The 14,645-nt window shown below is 36.3% G+C and overlaps 1 protein-coding gene across 6 annotated transcripts in view; it reads left to right on the top strand.

Moving 5' to 3' along the window:
* CADM1 (cell adhesion molecule 1) overlaps nt 1–14,645 on the top strand; it is a 352,507-nt gene that overhangs the window by 112,597 nt on the left and 225,265 nt on the right. The window lies entirely within an intron of this gene.

The following is a 14,645-nucleotide window of genomic DNA, read 5'->3' as shown; positions in this document are numbered from 1 at the left end:
CACAGGATGTCAGAGGTCTAGCAACGTGCTCATTTTCCCAAATATTCAGGCAAGATGATGCTGTGGCATTGCTTTAGGACATGCTTTTATATTTGGATGCAGTCTTCACTTTAGAAAAATACTGCTTTAGCAGTCTTTAGTAATCTCAAAATGTTTATCTACCATTTTGCTGATCTTTCCTGCAATTAGTGAAGTTGCAGGCCTTGTTTAAAAGTTCTAACTGTATGGAACACTTTCTTAGTCACTATGGTAAACATAGAGTATGACATCGTTTGTTGTCACTTTAGAAGAAATAGTAGAGGCTTATATGGATCACATGTTGGTCCCAGTTAGACCTTGATGCCTCTTGCGTAGCTGTTCCACTCTACAGCTAGCACTCTACCTCTTGATAATGTAGACTTCTCGTTGTGGGAGAGGCAGCAGCGTCTTCTGGAAAGCTGTTCCTTTTGCAGTTAACTAAGGTAGGGGAGCCTGTAATATTCAGTAATTTCATGCTTTTCTCTCAAAAATGGCTTAAGTTACCAGAATCCATCACATGGGATGTTGTGTATCATCCATTAGTTACCAGTCCTCTGGCAGGAAAGAATTAAGAGAAGAAAGAGATGGACAGAATGAGTTTTTGAATTAGAACACTGAGTAGCAACTGCTAGTCAAGTATTTTCTGGCAGTTTGTTAGCATCTCATTTTAAAGCAATAACACACTCTGAGTTGTATTCAAACACTGAGATAAATGCATCAACCTAAATTCATGGTTTTGTTTTTTACCGTGTAGCTGCTAATTATTGAACATAACGAGGCTTATTCAAAATTTCTTTTCTCCTGCTTGATAGCCATAATCCCGTATTTGTGCTGCTGTCATTCCCATGGTAACAGACTAATGTCTGAAAGCATAAGATTATTAAATACAGAACAGTATGTTAAAAATAATGCTAAGATTTTGACTTACAGAGAAACTTTCACACCGGGGCAAGCTTCAAAAAAAAAGAACACTTATACAAAAAGCAATTTGCTTGGCCAGTAATGTTTAGTATTCCCATAGTTGTTTTGGAAGAGATTTGTTTGAATTATTAGCCTCTTCCTTCCCAGTCCATCGTCTCCTTTGGTTTTGGAGCCAAGTCTTAATCTGGTGTTTATGATGTCAGTCTGTTGCCATGGGAGTTATTCTGTCACAGATGTATCGTGACTTCACTGCGGGAAGAAGAAAATTTAGGACGAAAGAGAACAACTGTAAAGTTTATCTCTAGCATGTTTGTTCTGCAAAGAAGTCTTCCCTTCACCTTTATGAGCTATTTTTAAAATATCAGTTAAGGGATTCTTTGTCGAAGAGTGGCCTGTTACAAATGTTGTTGAAATCACCGAAGTGCCAAAAACCAGCACTAAGGAAAAATATTACATAGTTTGACCTTAGTTTTCTGAGTGGTAAAGATTTATATTTTTAATCCTATGCTGCAGTCATGAAGTATAGTCATGTTTGTAGCACATGAATTGATACACTAGTTTTTCTGGATATCTTCTAAGAGAATGTCACATATCTGAAATCTGATGTGGTACTCACAAGGACATGTTTCTTGTCCGATGCCCTTTGCTTCCACCGCTGAAATAAGTCTGTCTTCTCTATTCACGGCAGTGATTGAAATGCTGCCAAACTTAGAGGTGTCTTTGAAGCCAAATTTTGTAGTGCTCATAAGCATGTTAGGATTATGGTCTGTCTGGGGCCCCTTCATCATCTGGTATCTGAGACATTCTCCCATTTGGATGGCATAAAAATAATCTTTATTCTTACCTAGGATTGAAAGGTTTCTGCAGATTTAAGCTAAGTACACAGGTGGTGCTCTGCGCATGCCGAATGTCATGAACCAGTAGTACAAGCAGAACACATGTACCTTCTCCCATTTTTTGGTTAAAGATATAAGGGATAGAAGGAGCTGGTGATAGAGGCAATGTTATATAATGAGTAAAAATCTTTTGGGTCATATTTAAATAATATGGACAATCAGAAAATTAGCTTTGAGTCTTTTTTTTTTTAATTGGAATTAAAAGGGTTAGGATTTTTTTTCTTTCCCTCCTTCAGCTTTGAACTTAATAGAGGGTTTTAATGCCCTTTCCCTTATGAGAAGAAATACGAAGGTAGGCGAGGTTAAGTACATTTACTTCTTCAAACATCTCTCCACTTGCTGCCAATTTGTCACTAGAAAGTTGTGGTAGTCAACTTGAAATCTGCATAACCTTGCTTTGAGTTTGTAATAAAACTCTCTCCCTTCTGCTCTCTCACCCATATCAGCATGCTTAAAAGAATGGTGCTGTGCAGTATAAACTCATGTCAGCATAAAATGCTGTGTACCTTTGTACTGATTTTTTCTAGCATTTTGTTGAGTTAGCTTCAGTAGCAGCAGTGAGTATATGTGTACATTATTTTCTTTAAAAGCAAAAAAGTATAGATTAATGCATTGATTTAGTGATTTTTCCTTTTCTTTTCTTTCTCTCTTTTTTTAAATTCTTTGGGATGACCTCTATGGTAAATCTTAAAGGACGTAGAATTTACTTGGTTCCTATACTTTGTGTCAGTGGCTCCAAAACCTGCCAAGCTTCAAAAACTCTGAAACCTAATTTCATTCCCCAAATGTTGTATAATTGTTTGGGGGTGTGGCATGGGCTTTGGGATTTTTTTAAGACTCCACATGTTCTAATAATACAGATAGGCCTGGCAGCCCTCTGCTTTATATGTAGTAAAGGAAGAAAATTTAAATATCAAGGGCAAGTCTCAATATCACAGATTACTTGATTTTTATAAATCTGCTTGGCTGCTCCCTACTTTTATATTGATACCCTGGTCTTCCCTCTCTTCCCCTTTCATAAATAACACACCGTAAAAATAAACAAACAAAAAAAAAAACCCCATTTTTTTCTCTTCTAGAGTGAGAACAATTGATTAGCACTAACTACCTCTCACGTTTTCTTTGACATGCTGCTTTTGTCTTAAAAAAATTGGTTCCAAAAATTAGGAGATTTGGAATTAAAACTGAAACCAAAAAAAATCATACATGTAATAGGGGAAAGAACAGAGCTCTCATATTAGAAACTTGATTAGTGCTGGACGCTGAACTTTAGTTTTTGACATTCCACACTATGCACCATCATGCTCAGCCTGCATGCAAATTGTTTTCCTAGAGCGCTTTATAATGATGAGATGACATTAAAAGAATAGTTTAATCATGTTTTTGTTTTTTCAATATGTAACGCTAGATGAGTAGATGAAGAAATCTACTTTTCTTCATCTCATAAAGCAAAGTACCTTTGCAAAAAAGTTCTAAGACTTAACCCAGCATTTTTTCATTTATCTTGGTTATTGCTTTTCACATGTCTTGTGGTTCTTGTAAACATGATTTCCCCTCTGGATCTAGATTCAAAACAAAGGTTATAAAGGAAGGTGTTAGTATCCAAGCATCTTGCTTCTGATGTTTAGCCTTAAGAAATATTTGTGCTTAAAAGAAAAGTAATAGGTTTGCCTGAATTTTCTTACTTTTCCTTTATATTCTTTTACACTGCATCTGCGGATAGCCCAAAAACTTGGTTTAGATAGAGATCTGATGTAATTTCATGAAGCAGTGCTGTCAGATGACTGCAAAGGTTGTTCATAGTTCCGTTGACGGTCTTTCAGAATCCAAGGAGCATGTGCAGATGTTACATCTGTTGATCTGTATCTGTAAGCACAGCCATCATCCTCGTTTTAAATGTTTGAAATTTGTTTTAGAATAGTCTAAATGATTGCTTTCCCTATACAGATTAAGAAAAAGGGTTTCCTTTTCTGGATGGTTTTTTCTTCTAAACCATCAATACACATAAAGCTGTTTTTATAACTTTTCCTAGTAGATGATTTATCACGGTGATCAGTGACTCTGTATTTGGCTAATTTATTGGAAAATTCATTTATTTTCAAAAATTTTAGTTTATATTCATGGCAAAGGACAGTGATAATGCCATATATGCTTTGTATTTTCTCTTCTTTTTTTTTTTTCAGGTTTGTTCCTCTTTCATAGCCATGTGAGTTAGGAAATGAAACTGTTCAAAAATTTCTGTCATAGTTGACGTTGAATTTTAAATGAAAAGTCCTAAAAACATAATTTTGGAATGGAAGAACCCTATATAGAGTATTCAGGGCTGTGGTTTATTGTTTGTTTTTTATTTAAAAGGGATTAAAGGTGTTCTGTTTTTTTAAAATGCTACATATATACATATCTTTTTTTTTTGGAGACTGCTAACATTAGTTCTGTTTGTTTTTCTTAAGTGAATTTTATTTGTCTTGATTATAATAACTCAAAAGCATATTTAATCCCTATTCTTATGTGAAATCTTTTTTATTGATTATTTCTTTGTTGTAAAGGTAGAACATGTTTATTTTAATAAATAAAATTCATAAAAGCTTAGAAAATAAAATTCACCTATAATCCTATCACTCAGAGATAACTACTCAATAATAATACCCTCTGCCTTCCTTTCATATGCTCTGCCTGGTTCAGAACAGACTTGGCTTGTTTTTATTTATTTTTATTTGTATTAGGCACAGTCCTTTGTCTTTTAAAAATTTTTCATGCATACATTTTAAAGGATATACTAATAATTAATTTAGTGGTTGTGCCATAATTGAACTGTTTCTCCATTGTTAATCCTGTAGATTGTTTCCAGAATTTCACTGTTGTATATAATGCTTTGATGAACCTCTTTGTATTTATTTTTGTTTAGATTTTAGAGTATTTCTTTGGAATAAGGTTTCACAACTAATATGCCTGGTTCAGAGATATGGATATATTTTAGCTCTAAATTCTTACATCTAGGGAGTGGTTTTAAATGCACTTCTCCTGGTTGGGAATGGCCTTCTTATTGCACTCTCTTTGTGTCAGGGAATCTTGGTTTTAAAAATTCTTTGCCATCAACTATACTTGAATGAATAACTTTAAGAATCTTTGCTAATTATTCAGGAAAAATAATCACTTTATGTGTTTATTCCATATTGGTAAGTTTATTTTTTCTAAATGTGTATTAAGCACTTGCTGTTCCTTTTAATCATTGTTATTTAGGTTCTTTGCCTTTTTTGTAATCAGAGTTTAAGAATGTGTATGTGTATCTTTAATCTTTTGTAAATAGACTTTTCATAGTAAAGATAATGACCCTTCATCAGTCCTGTTATAACTCTGTAAAAATTCCCTGCCTAATTTTTGTCCTTTCTACTTAAGAAGAGTTTCCAGAAATTGTTTAGCTTAATGAAGGATTCATTCATTTAATAGACATTTATTGAGTATGTATTACATGGTAGGTACTGGAGTATATTAATTGAACTAAGCAGGCAAGTATCCTACCTCCTGTAGAACTTATTTATATTTAAGGAGGGTGGAAGGGGGAAGGAGTGAGAAATAAAAAAATTAACATACTAAAGAACAAATTCTCTAGTGTTTTGAGGGTGAGAACAACTGTGGACAAAATAGAGCTGGCTGAGAGGGACCTGGAATGCCAGGGGGCAGTACAGTCTTAAATGGGATGGTCAGGATTGGACATAAGAAGAATAGGACATTTGGACAGGATTTGGATTTATTGTTTATGCTTTAGTAGAACTGTTTGTTAGTGATGATATTGTCACTGTTGGCCTACTATTTTTTTTTTTAATAAATCAGGTTTATTCTGATTTATTAAAATGAATACAATGAGACATACAATTTATATAGGATATCTCTTTCTTTCTCTTTCTCTCCTTTTTTTTAAAAATAGCCAGCAGGAATCACCTTGGTCCAGAACCTTCCGTTTACATTGCTGGAGGTTTTTGGGAGTAAGTCTTGCTGCCTGAATGCATAAATAGGAACTCTGCTTTTGGTCAGGCCCTACCAAAAAGCCATGACTTGTAGCATCAGAGCCATGACTTTGTGGCCTCTGTATGTCAGAGTGCATATAAGCTCGAAGGAAGCTTTGTAAGTGCTAGTTGAGGTTGGAGAGGGGAAAGGTGAAACTGGTATGGTATTTATTCACCACTGGGTAGAAATAATTTAATCTATCCAACACTCAGTCCTTCTGTTCAGTTTTGTTTCAGGAGAAAACAGGAAGAACAAGGATAGGAATGAGTTTTCACTTTTCATTATTTATGTGTTGAAATTTCAAGAGTTTCCCACCATCTTCCTCCTTTTCTTTTTTGTTGTCTCCTGCTTTTACTTCTACTCCTTCATTTCCTTCCTTAATTTAGAATGTAGTAGTGTTGCTGGGTGTCATTTATTCTCTGGCATAACCAGTTGCTTTTCGGAGCTATGTTCCAAGGACAGTCATATTTTGGAATGGAACTATGTTGTTTTGTTATTTGTCACTCAAGTCTGAAAGACATTGTGACTGCCTTGCTGCACATCAGTACAAAGAGCATCAGTACAAAGAAGAAGGAACCAGAGAGCCCTGAGACTGTGCTGTCTTGAAAAGAAACATGGGGTCATAGGGAAGTACGTTATTTTTGTTCAGTCAAATTGATGACTTCTTTACATTGTATGTCTAATTGTGCTCATTTTTTTATAGTTTAGTGGATATAAGTTATAAGATTCTAGGAGTTAATGCACATTGATTTCTTTCACAAGTTTGGAGACAACTGTTGATTCATAAAACATGACAGGAACTCCAGGTAATTGTCAATTGTATGACTATTTTTCTTCTTTGCATTCCTATTGCTTTGCTATCGGCAGTCATTACATTGATTCAGTTTGAAATCTGAATGACAAATTAGTGTATTCTTATGAATGTGCCTCACATAAATTTTAAATGAAGTGTGTGACTTTTTCATCCAAATTAAGTTGGCAAAAATTTTTAAATTATTTTATTGGCTGAGTTACAAGATTTAGTTGAAGTTCAAGATTACTCAAACCAGGCTATAGTAAGAAATAAAAATAAATATAATTAAATGTTTTCAAATGCGTGTATCTTAAACAGGAACTGAGCTATAATAATTGTTTAATTAAGAAACTTCCTCTTTTGTTCTACACAGTTCTTGTAATAATCCCTTAAAAAATAGCCTGAAGGTTTAGCAGAGACAGTGGGAGCCCTGCATGCTATTAGAATGAATGGTGGTGCTGCTTCACTTTTGCTTTCAGCCTTTAAGTTAACCAAATATTTCTATCTCATAGTTGTCCCTACTTTTTAAAACCTCTGGTGTTTTCTCTCCCGCTCCCTCCCTTCCTTCTCCTCCCACTTTCCCTCTGCTATCCCTGTCTTCTCCCTTTCTCTTCTTTCCCACTTCCTTCTCTCTCTCAATAAATACCACAATGAACCCTATGCAGAGACAAGTTCTATGGACAGAATAATTGGGCTTAACCAATTGCACCTGTAGAATACAAAAGTTACTGACTAGGACTGAACTGAAGAATTTCAGCTTGCATGTGTGCAGCTGAGCAGGAGTGGTAAGAAGTCTGACTTTTGAGCTCAAGAAGGTATAGTGCTATGAGAATGAAGCCACTGTTATGCTTCATCCTTGTTGGTGCCTTGCTTTTCTTTTTCCCTCCTTTGAGGTGGGGTGAGGTGCAGTGGGATGTATCAAGTGAACTTACCCCTCCATCTTCTAATGGCCCTGAATAAGCAGAAAGGAGGCAGCTGTGGCTCATGAATGTGTGGACTCACAACTTTAAATAAGTTCTACTGAAGACTGTCTTGTAGCATGACTTCCCCTTTCTTTATTATATTTACCATCTTTGGGACCATAAGTAGCTCAAATCAGATTTGTATAGCTGAACATCAACAGTATCATTTACTATATACAGCAGGTGTCCTTGAAGAACTAAAGCAAATTAAACTTATTCCTATTTACTTCTATATGTTATTATTCAAAGAATGAAGCTTATTTTTATAATAACATTATTACACAAGCATTGTATATTTCAAATGTGCAGAAAGCAGAAAGGAGGGAAATCATGTGCAGAAAGCAGAAGGGAGAGAAATCATCCATAAGTTATCTCTGGGAGACAGATGACCAGTGTTGGCATTTTGCTCAATTTTTTTCTACTCATTTTTCTATGGTTTTTTTTTCCTTTTTATCTCTCTACTTTACCTGCATGTGATTACAGTGTCTACATCATTTTTAGTTCTGTATTTTCACTTAAAAGCATACCAGGTATTTCCAATTGTTATTGTAAACTTTGGTACACACATTTAAAGGCTGCATATGGAATTTATATAGCATAATTTAATTAATCATTACCCCAGGTTTAAAAAAATACATGTGGTATTTTCAAATTTTTTGCTTTTATAAACAATTTTGTGGCAAACATCTTTGTGCGTAACACTTTCTCCATATTTTTTCCCACACTTAGGTGTTAATTAATAGAAATAAGGTTATGAAATTAGAAACATTGCCATATGTCATTTTAAATTCATTAGGTTGTGTGGGAGAGGTCATTGATCTATTTTTTAACTTTTACTTTGGAAATAGTTTCAAGCTTAATTAAGAGTTGCAGGAATAGCATGTATAAAGAACACCCGTATTCTCCTTATATAGGTCCACTTTTGCTAACCTTGTGTTCCACATGCTTTATCATTTGTGTATATGAATACTCCTTCCCTTGTCTATACATTCTTTTCCTCACCCATTTGACAGTAAGTTGCATACATCATGTCCTTTTGGTTCCATATACTTCAGAGTATATTTCCAAAGAATAACAATATTATGTAACTATGGTGCAATTAAATTCTGGAAAACTAAAATTGACATAATGCTTTACTCTTCTGTCTATATGTCAGTTTGGTCAACTGACCTAATGATATTTTTTTTTTTATAGCATTTTTACCCCTTTAGTACAACATTCATTGCAGAAGCACATAATCACATTTACTTGCTATGTCTCCTTTGGTGGGGGAACAGGTTTTTAGGCTATAGTTGTCTTTTATATCATTGGCATTTAAAAAATATATAGCCCTTCCTCTCCACTTTCTAAAAAATAAAAAGGCCTTCATTTGGGTTTATTTGATGTTTCCTTGTGATAAGATTAAAGCTATGTATTCCCAGTGGAAAAATACTTAAATGCTGTGCTCTTACCTGTACTATATCCAGAGGTACCCAATGTCCTTCTTCATTGGTGATATTAATTTTGATTTTCTAGTTGAGGTGTTATCTGAGTTTTTTACTGTATAGTTACTGTATGTATTTTTTCTTGCCCCTAATAAGCAATTTATGTGGACACACTTTATCTGTTCTTCAAAAATTTCTTCTTTGATTTAACTTCTATTGATAATTCTTGCTCAAAACAGACTTTCCTATGATAAATTTCCAATTATGGCATCAACATTGACCAGTCAGTGGTCAACATTATACTCTGAAGGAGGGGTCCCCAACCCCCACAGCCTGTTAGGAAATGGGCCACAAGGAAAGGTCTCCTGAGCTCTGCCTCCTCCTAAACATCTATTTTCCTCTCATGTCTTCCACGAAACTGGTCCCTGGTGCCAAAAGGTTGGGGGCCACTGCTGTAAAAAACTCTTTTATCCATTGCTCTATCCATCCATTTACCCCATCTCTGTCTCTCTCTCTGTCTCTCTCTCTCTTTCTCTATCACTTGTATTGCCTCATAAACTTCCCTTTTTACTAGTTTATTACTTAATACTTTTCTCAAATATTTTATGCTCAAATTCTCTTAGATTTAATTCTCTTAGTTGGAGCCCCTTCAGGTTGTATTCTGTGTCCTTTGGGCATGGACCCACTAATTATTTGAGTGTTAACTTTTTTTCTGACACAAGATATTATGGGCTCCTCTTGTATCTTTTCTGCTATGGTCCTATAAACAATCATTTGTGTGAGGATTTCTGGTTCCACAATCATTTGTGTGAGGATTTCTGGTTCCCTTCATAGGAGAATGGTCTTAGAAACCAATATTGGGATGCTAAGTATGCTGCTTACTAATAGAGTTGATTCGCTTGTAGGCTTTTTAAGGAGACAGAGGTAGAAAAATAATACGCATGTGCATGTACATATTTTAAAAATCATGAATTTACATTAGTACTTCTAAGTTCAAATTATTTCCATGGGGGATGCTTATCTCCATTCTGTATTTGACTCTTCTTTCACAGTGAAAACCCTGGCTCCTAACACATTTACTCATTTACTCAGTTCAATTGTACATCTAAAAATAGTTTCAGAATTGCTTCAATCGTATTACTAGAGGAAACAAAACAAACCTACTAAAAAAAGTGTAGCCATGTTTGCTGTTCCCCCTCTATGCCTTCTTTGCATAGAGTATATAGTAAAATACTGAGGCCATCCTTGTATTATTTTTTTCTCCTCTGTCCTCATAGTAATTATGCCATTAATTTGAAGTACATTGCATTTATCAAATTTCTTTCAACTTTAGGTTTTTGTTTTTTCCACCCTTGTTTGTTTAATATTAAGGTTTGAATATTATATTTTGAATACTACTCTTTGAGTAGTAAAACACTAGCATATTTCCCAAATTCCAAACTCTTTGTAAAGGTATAGTGACACATACCACTGCAGGAAGTCAGTCATTTACTTCAAGGAAATGTGGTTCATTCTCTTAAAGATTAATATCATTCCCTTACTTTATTCTAGTTTTTGTAATTAAGCATGCTTCTCAGGAATTTAAAGGAGCAAAAGCTGCTCTTGATTCTTGTATCTAGCCCAAGTTCTTTGTGTAGTAGAAAATAAGAAACAGGACTTGATGGTCAAGATGGTGGCATAGGTAAATGCAGTACTCACATCCTCCCACAACTACCTCAAAATTACAACTAAACTATAGAACAGCCGTCACTCAAAACTGCCAGAAATCTAGCTGAATGGAAGTTCTACAACTAGGGATTTAAATAAAAAGCTGCATTGAGCCTGGTAAGAGGGGTGGAGACACAGAACAAGCTGGTCCAACACCCATGTGTGGTAGTCAAAAAGTGGGAGTGATATCTGGCTGCACAGGTTCCCCTGAGGAGCGAGGGGTCCCACCCTCATACCAGGCCCTCCAGCCTAGGTTTCCAGTGCCAGGAACAGAAGTTCCCGTGACTTCTGGATGTAAAAACCAGCAAGTATTGTGGCTGAGTGAGACAGAGTGCTTCTGAAGTCCCAAACAGTTCCTCTTTAAAGGCCTATACATGGACTTATTCAAACTCACTCCCTCTGAGCTCCAGCGCTGGTACAGCAGCTCCAAAGGCACTAGGGACTTATGAGGGGAACAGAATTATCTGGTATCAGGATGAGGGCAGCAGGTGAAGCTTTCTCCCAGATAGAGGTGCTGGTGGAAGCCGTTGTTTCTTTGACGAGCCCTCCCCGACAGAGCCAGTAGGCAGGTATTATATCTGAGCCGTCATCGACCTGGCTAACACTCTTCATCTGCCCTGGTGATTCCCTGAGACCGCGCCCTACCCAACTTTCAGGTCCACCCAAGCTGTTTCCACTGGCTGTTTTCCATATGAATGGCTGTCTTGACCTATACTTCAGACTTTCTTAGAATCTCTCAAATAAGTAGCATCTGGCTTCAGCATGCCTGTACCTCTATGTGGCCCCAGATGTGGCACTAGCAGTAGCCAGCCTTGGTTCCTAGCCTTCCCTCGCCTGGGTATCACCAAACCTAGCACAAGTAGCAGCCATCTGCAGATACCTTTGTAGTTCCTGGTGGGGAGAGGGCAGTATACCTCCCAGGAGGTCCCGGAACCAGCATACCTGGTGGACAGCTTCAGACCATGTTGAAGCACTGCCCAACGACCTCCACTAGCAACACACTCAAGGGACAGACTTAGAAGGCACCAGACCCCTGCTGAAGTCGTGCTGTGTGGGTGGACCCTGGCAGAGCTGATCCTCCAATGTGGCCAGTGGCTGTAGCCAGCCCTTGTAGCCAGCCCTTGTAGCCAGTTGGCCTAGGGGTAAATCCCTCCAATTGGTGCCAACATCATCCAAGACTCAACTACAAAAGGAGGACTCACAGAGTCCACAGCAGGGGTGGGGTGCACCTGAAGCACCCAGCTCAGGTGATCAGGGAGGCTGACCACTTGGCCCTATAGAACATCTTCAACATAAATCTACTGTACCAAGCCCAGATTTAGTAGCTCTACCTAATTTGTACATAGGAAGGCTGCCAACATGAGGAGACAAAGAAACATGTTCCAAATGAAAAAACTGAACAAAATTCCAGAAAAAGAAATAAACAAATTGGAGACAAGCAATTTACTAGATGCAGAGTTCAAAGCACTGGTTATAAGGATGTTCAATGAACTTAGTGAGGACCTCAAGAGCATAGAAAAGGACATGGAAACCATAAAAAAGAACCAGTCATAAATGAAGAATACACTAACTGAAATGAAGAATAATTTACAGGGAATCAACAGTAGAGTATATGAAGCAAAGAATCAAATCAGGGATTTGGAATATAAGGAAACAAAAAATGCCCAATCAGAATAGCAAAAAAACCCCAAAGATTCTAAAAATATGAACGTAATTTAAGGAGCATTTGGGACAGCTTCAAGTGTACCACCATTCACATTATGGGGCTGCTGGAAGAAGAGAGAGAGCAAGATAATGAAAACCTATTTGAAAAACTTCTCTAACCTGGTGAAGGAAATAGACATACAAGTCCAGGAAGCACAGAGTCTCAAACAAGATCAACCCAAAGAGGCCCACATCAAGACACATAATAAGTAAAATGCTGAAGGTTAAAGATAAAGAGAGAATCTTAAAATCAGCAAGAGAAAAGCAGTTACCTACAAAGAAGCTTGCATAAGACTGTCAGTTGATATCTCGGCAGAAACTTTGCAGGGCACAAGGGATTGGCAAGAAATATTCAAAATAATGAAAAGCAAGGACCTACAAACAAGATTACACAGCAAAGCTATCATTTAGAGTCAAAGGGCAGATAAAGAGCTTTCCAGACAAGAAAAAGCAAAAGGAGTTAATCACCACCAAACAGTATTACATGAAATGTTAATGGGTCTTCTTTAGGAGGAAAAAGAGAAAAAATGATTAAAAATGTGAACAATAAAATAGCAATAAATATGTATCTATCAACAACTCAATCTAAAATACAAAATAAACAGCCCTGGTTGGTGTGACTCTGGTCTAAACTCCAGCCTGTGAACTGAAATGTTGTCAGTTTGATTCCCGATTAGGGGTTAGGGCACATGCCTGAACTGCGGGCCCGGTCCCCTGCTGGGGTCATATGAGAGGCAACTGGTCAATGTTTCTCTCATACATTGATGTTTTTCTCCCTCTCTTCCTCCCTTCCCCTCTCTAAAAATAAAAAGTAAAATAAATAAAATCTTAAAATACAAAAATAAATGAACAGGCAGAACAGATACAGCCTCAGAGACACAGAGAACATTTTGATGGTTGCCAGGCGGGAGGGGATGTTAGAGAGATGGGTGAAAAAGGTGAAGGGATTAAGAGGTACAACTTGGTAGTTACAGAAATAGTCATGAGGATGTAAAGTAGAGCATAGGAAATATAACCAGTAATATTATAGTAACTATCTATGGTGTCAGATGGGATGATCACTTAGTAAGTTATATAATGTCTAATCGCTGAGGTGTACACCTGAAACTAACATAATATATTGTATGTCAATATTAATTGAAAAATTAAAAAAATGGTTTAAATAAAGAAAAAACCATAAACTTTTGGTTTACAGATGGGGCACATACCAGGTACTTCATGACAGACTTTCTGCCCCTTTTTCTGTGTATCTTGGTGACTAAGACCCTGATTCTATACACTCTTAGACTACATGTTTGGCTTTTTTTCTCTCTCTGACTTCTTTATAAACTTTCCAATGATAAATTTTATTAATTTCTACTCTTCTAGTTGAACTTTGGAAACATCTTTGGGTGATGGGCATATCAAGTGTGTGCATTTTTCGAGTTAAGCTGCTGATTGAATTTTTTAATACTAGCATACTTAAAATATATTTAATATAACAGGCTGACATATACTCCAGTTTCAAATGTGATATAAGTGTGTTCTTCCCTCATTGGGTCATTATGAAATTTATAGGCTTTCTTAGTTAAATATTTAGAATTTGGGGACTTCGCTCATTCGGTATTCATATATCCTCTTCTTATTCAAAATTACTTTTGGGGCTTGTGAAATGATGGACTCTCTACAGTTAATCCTGAATGACTTAATGAACTGCTGAATAGCTTTAGGTGTAATGCTGTCCCAGGATAGACCTTGATTTGTAAAATGAAGGGCATAACAAACTTTGCAACTGTTCCTTTCATTTTACCAGGTAATTTTTGTTAGAGGTAAGCCATGCAATCTTAATATCTAAATGTGTTCAGCTTTATCCTTTTCTTCTATAGGAAAAATTCTAGTGCACAGAAAGAAAGAAAGAAAAAAAAGAAAGAAAGAAAGAAAAAGAAAGAAAGAAAGAAAGAAAGAAAGAAAGAAAGAAAGAAAGAAAGAAAGAAAAGAAAAGAAAGAAAGCTTGTACATGAAAGACACTTTTAGAGTTGGTGTCTGGAGGGCTGTCAGTAAGCTTTAGTTGCATTTTGATACTGGGCAGTTGTGACATTTGTAAGTCAAATAAATGAGAAATGAACATGAAGGGAGTCTGCCTTTGTGCAGCCTCTTAGCTGTTCTGAAGGCCTATTTGAATGTGTAAGTCAGGGCTTTATCTACTTCTGTTTGGGAAGGATTTTCTGATGAACAG

The sequence above is a fragment of the Pteronotus mesoamericanus genome, unplaced genomic scaffold (genome assembly GCF_021234165.1).
Source record: "Pteronotus mesoamericanus isolate MK-2021 breed Mesoamerican mustached bat unplaced genomic scaffold, CSHL_Meso_final scaffold_36, whole genome shotgun sequence".
Lineage (NCBI taxonomy): Eukaryota > Metazoa > Chordata > Mammalia > Chiroptera > Mormoopidae > Pteronotus > Pteronotus mesoamericanus.
This window is presented reverse-complemented; position numbering and strand designations above follow the sequence as displayed.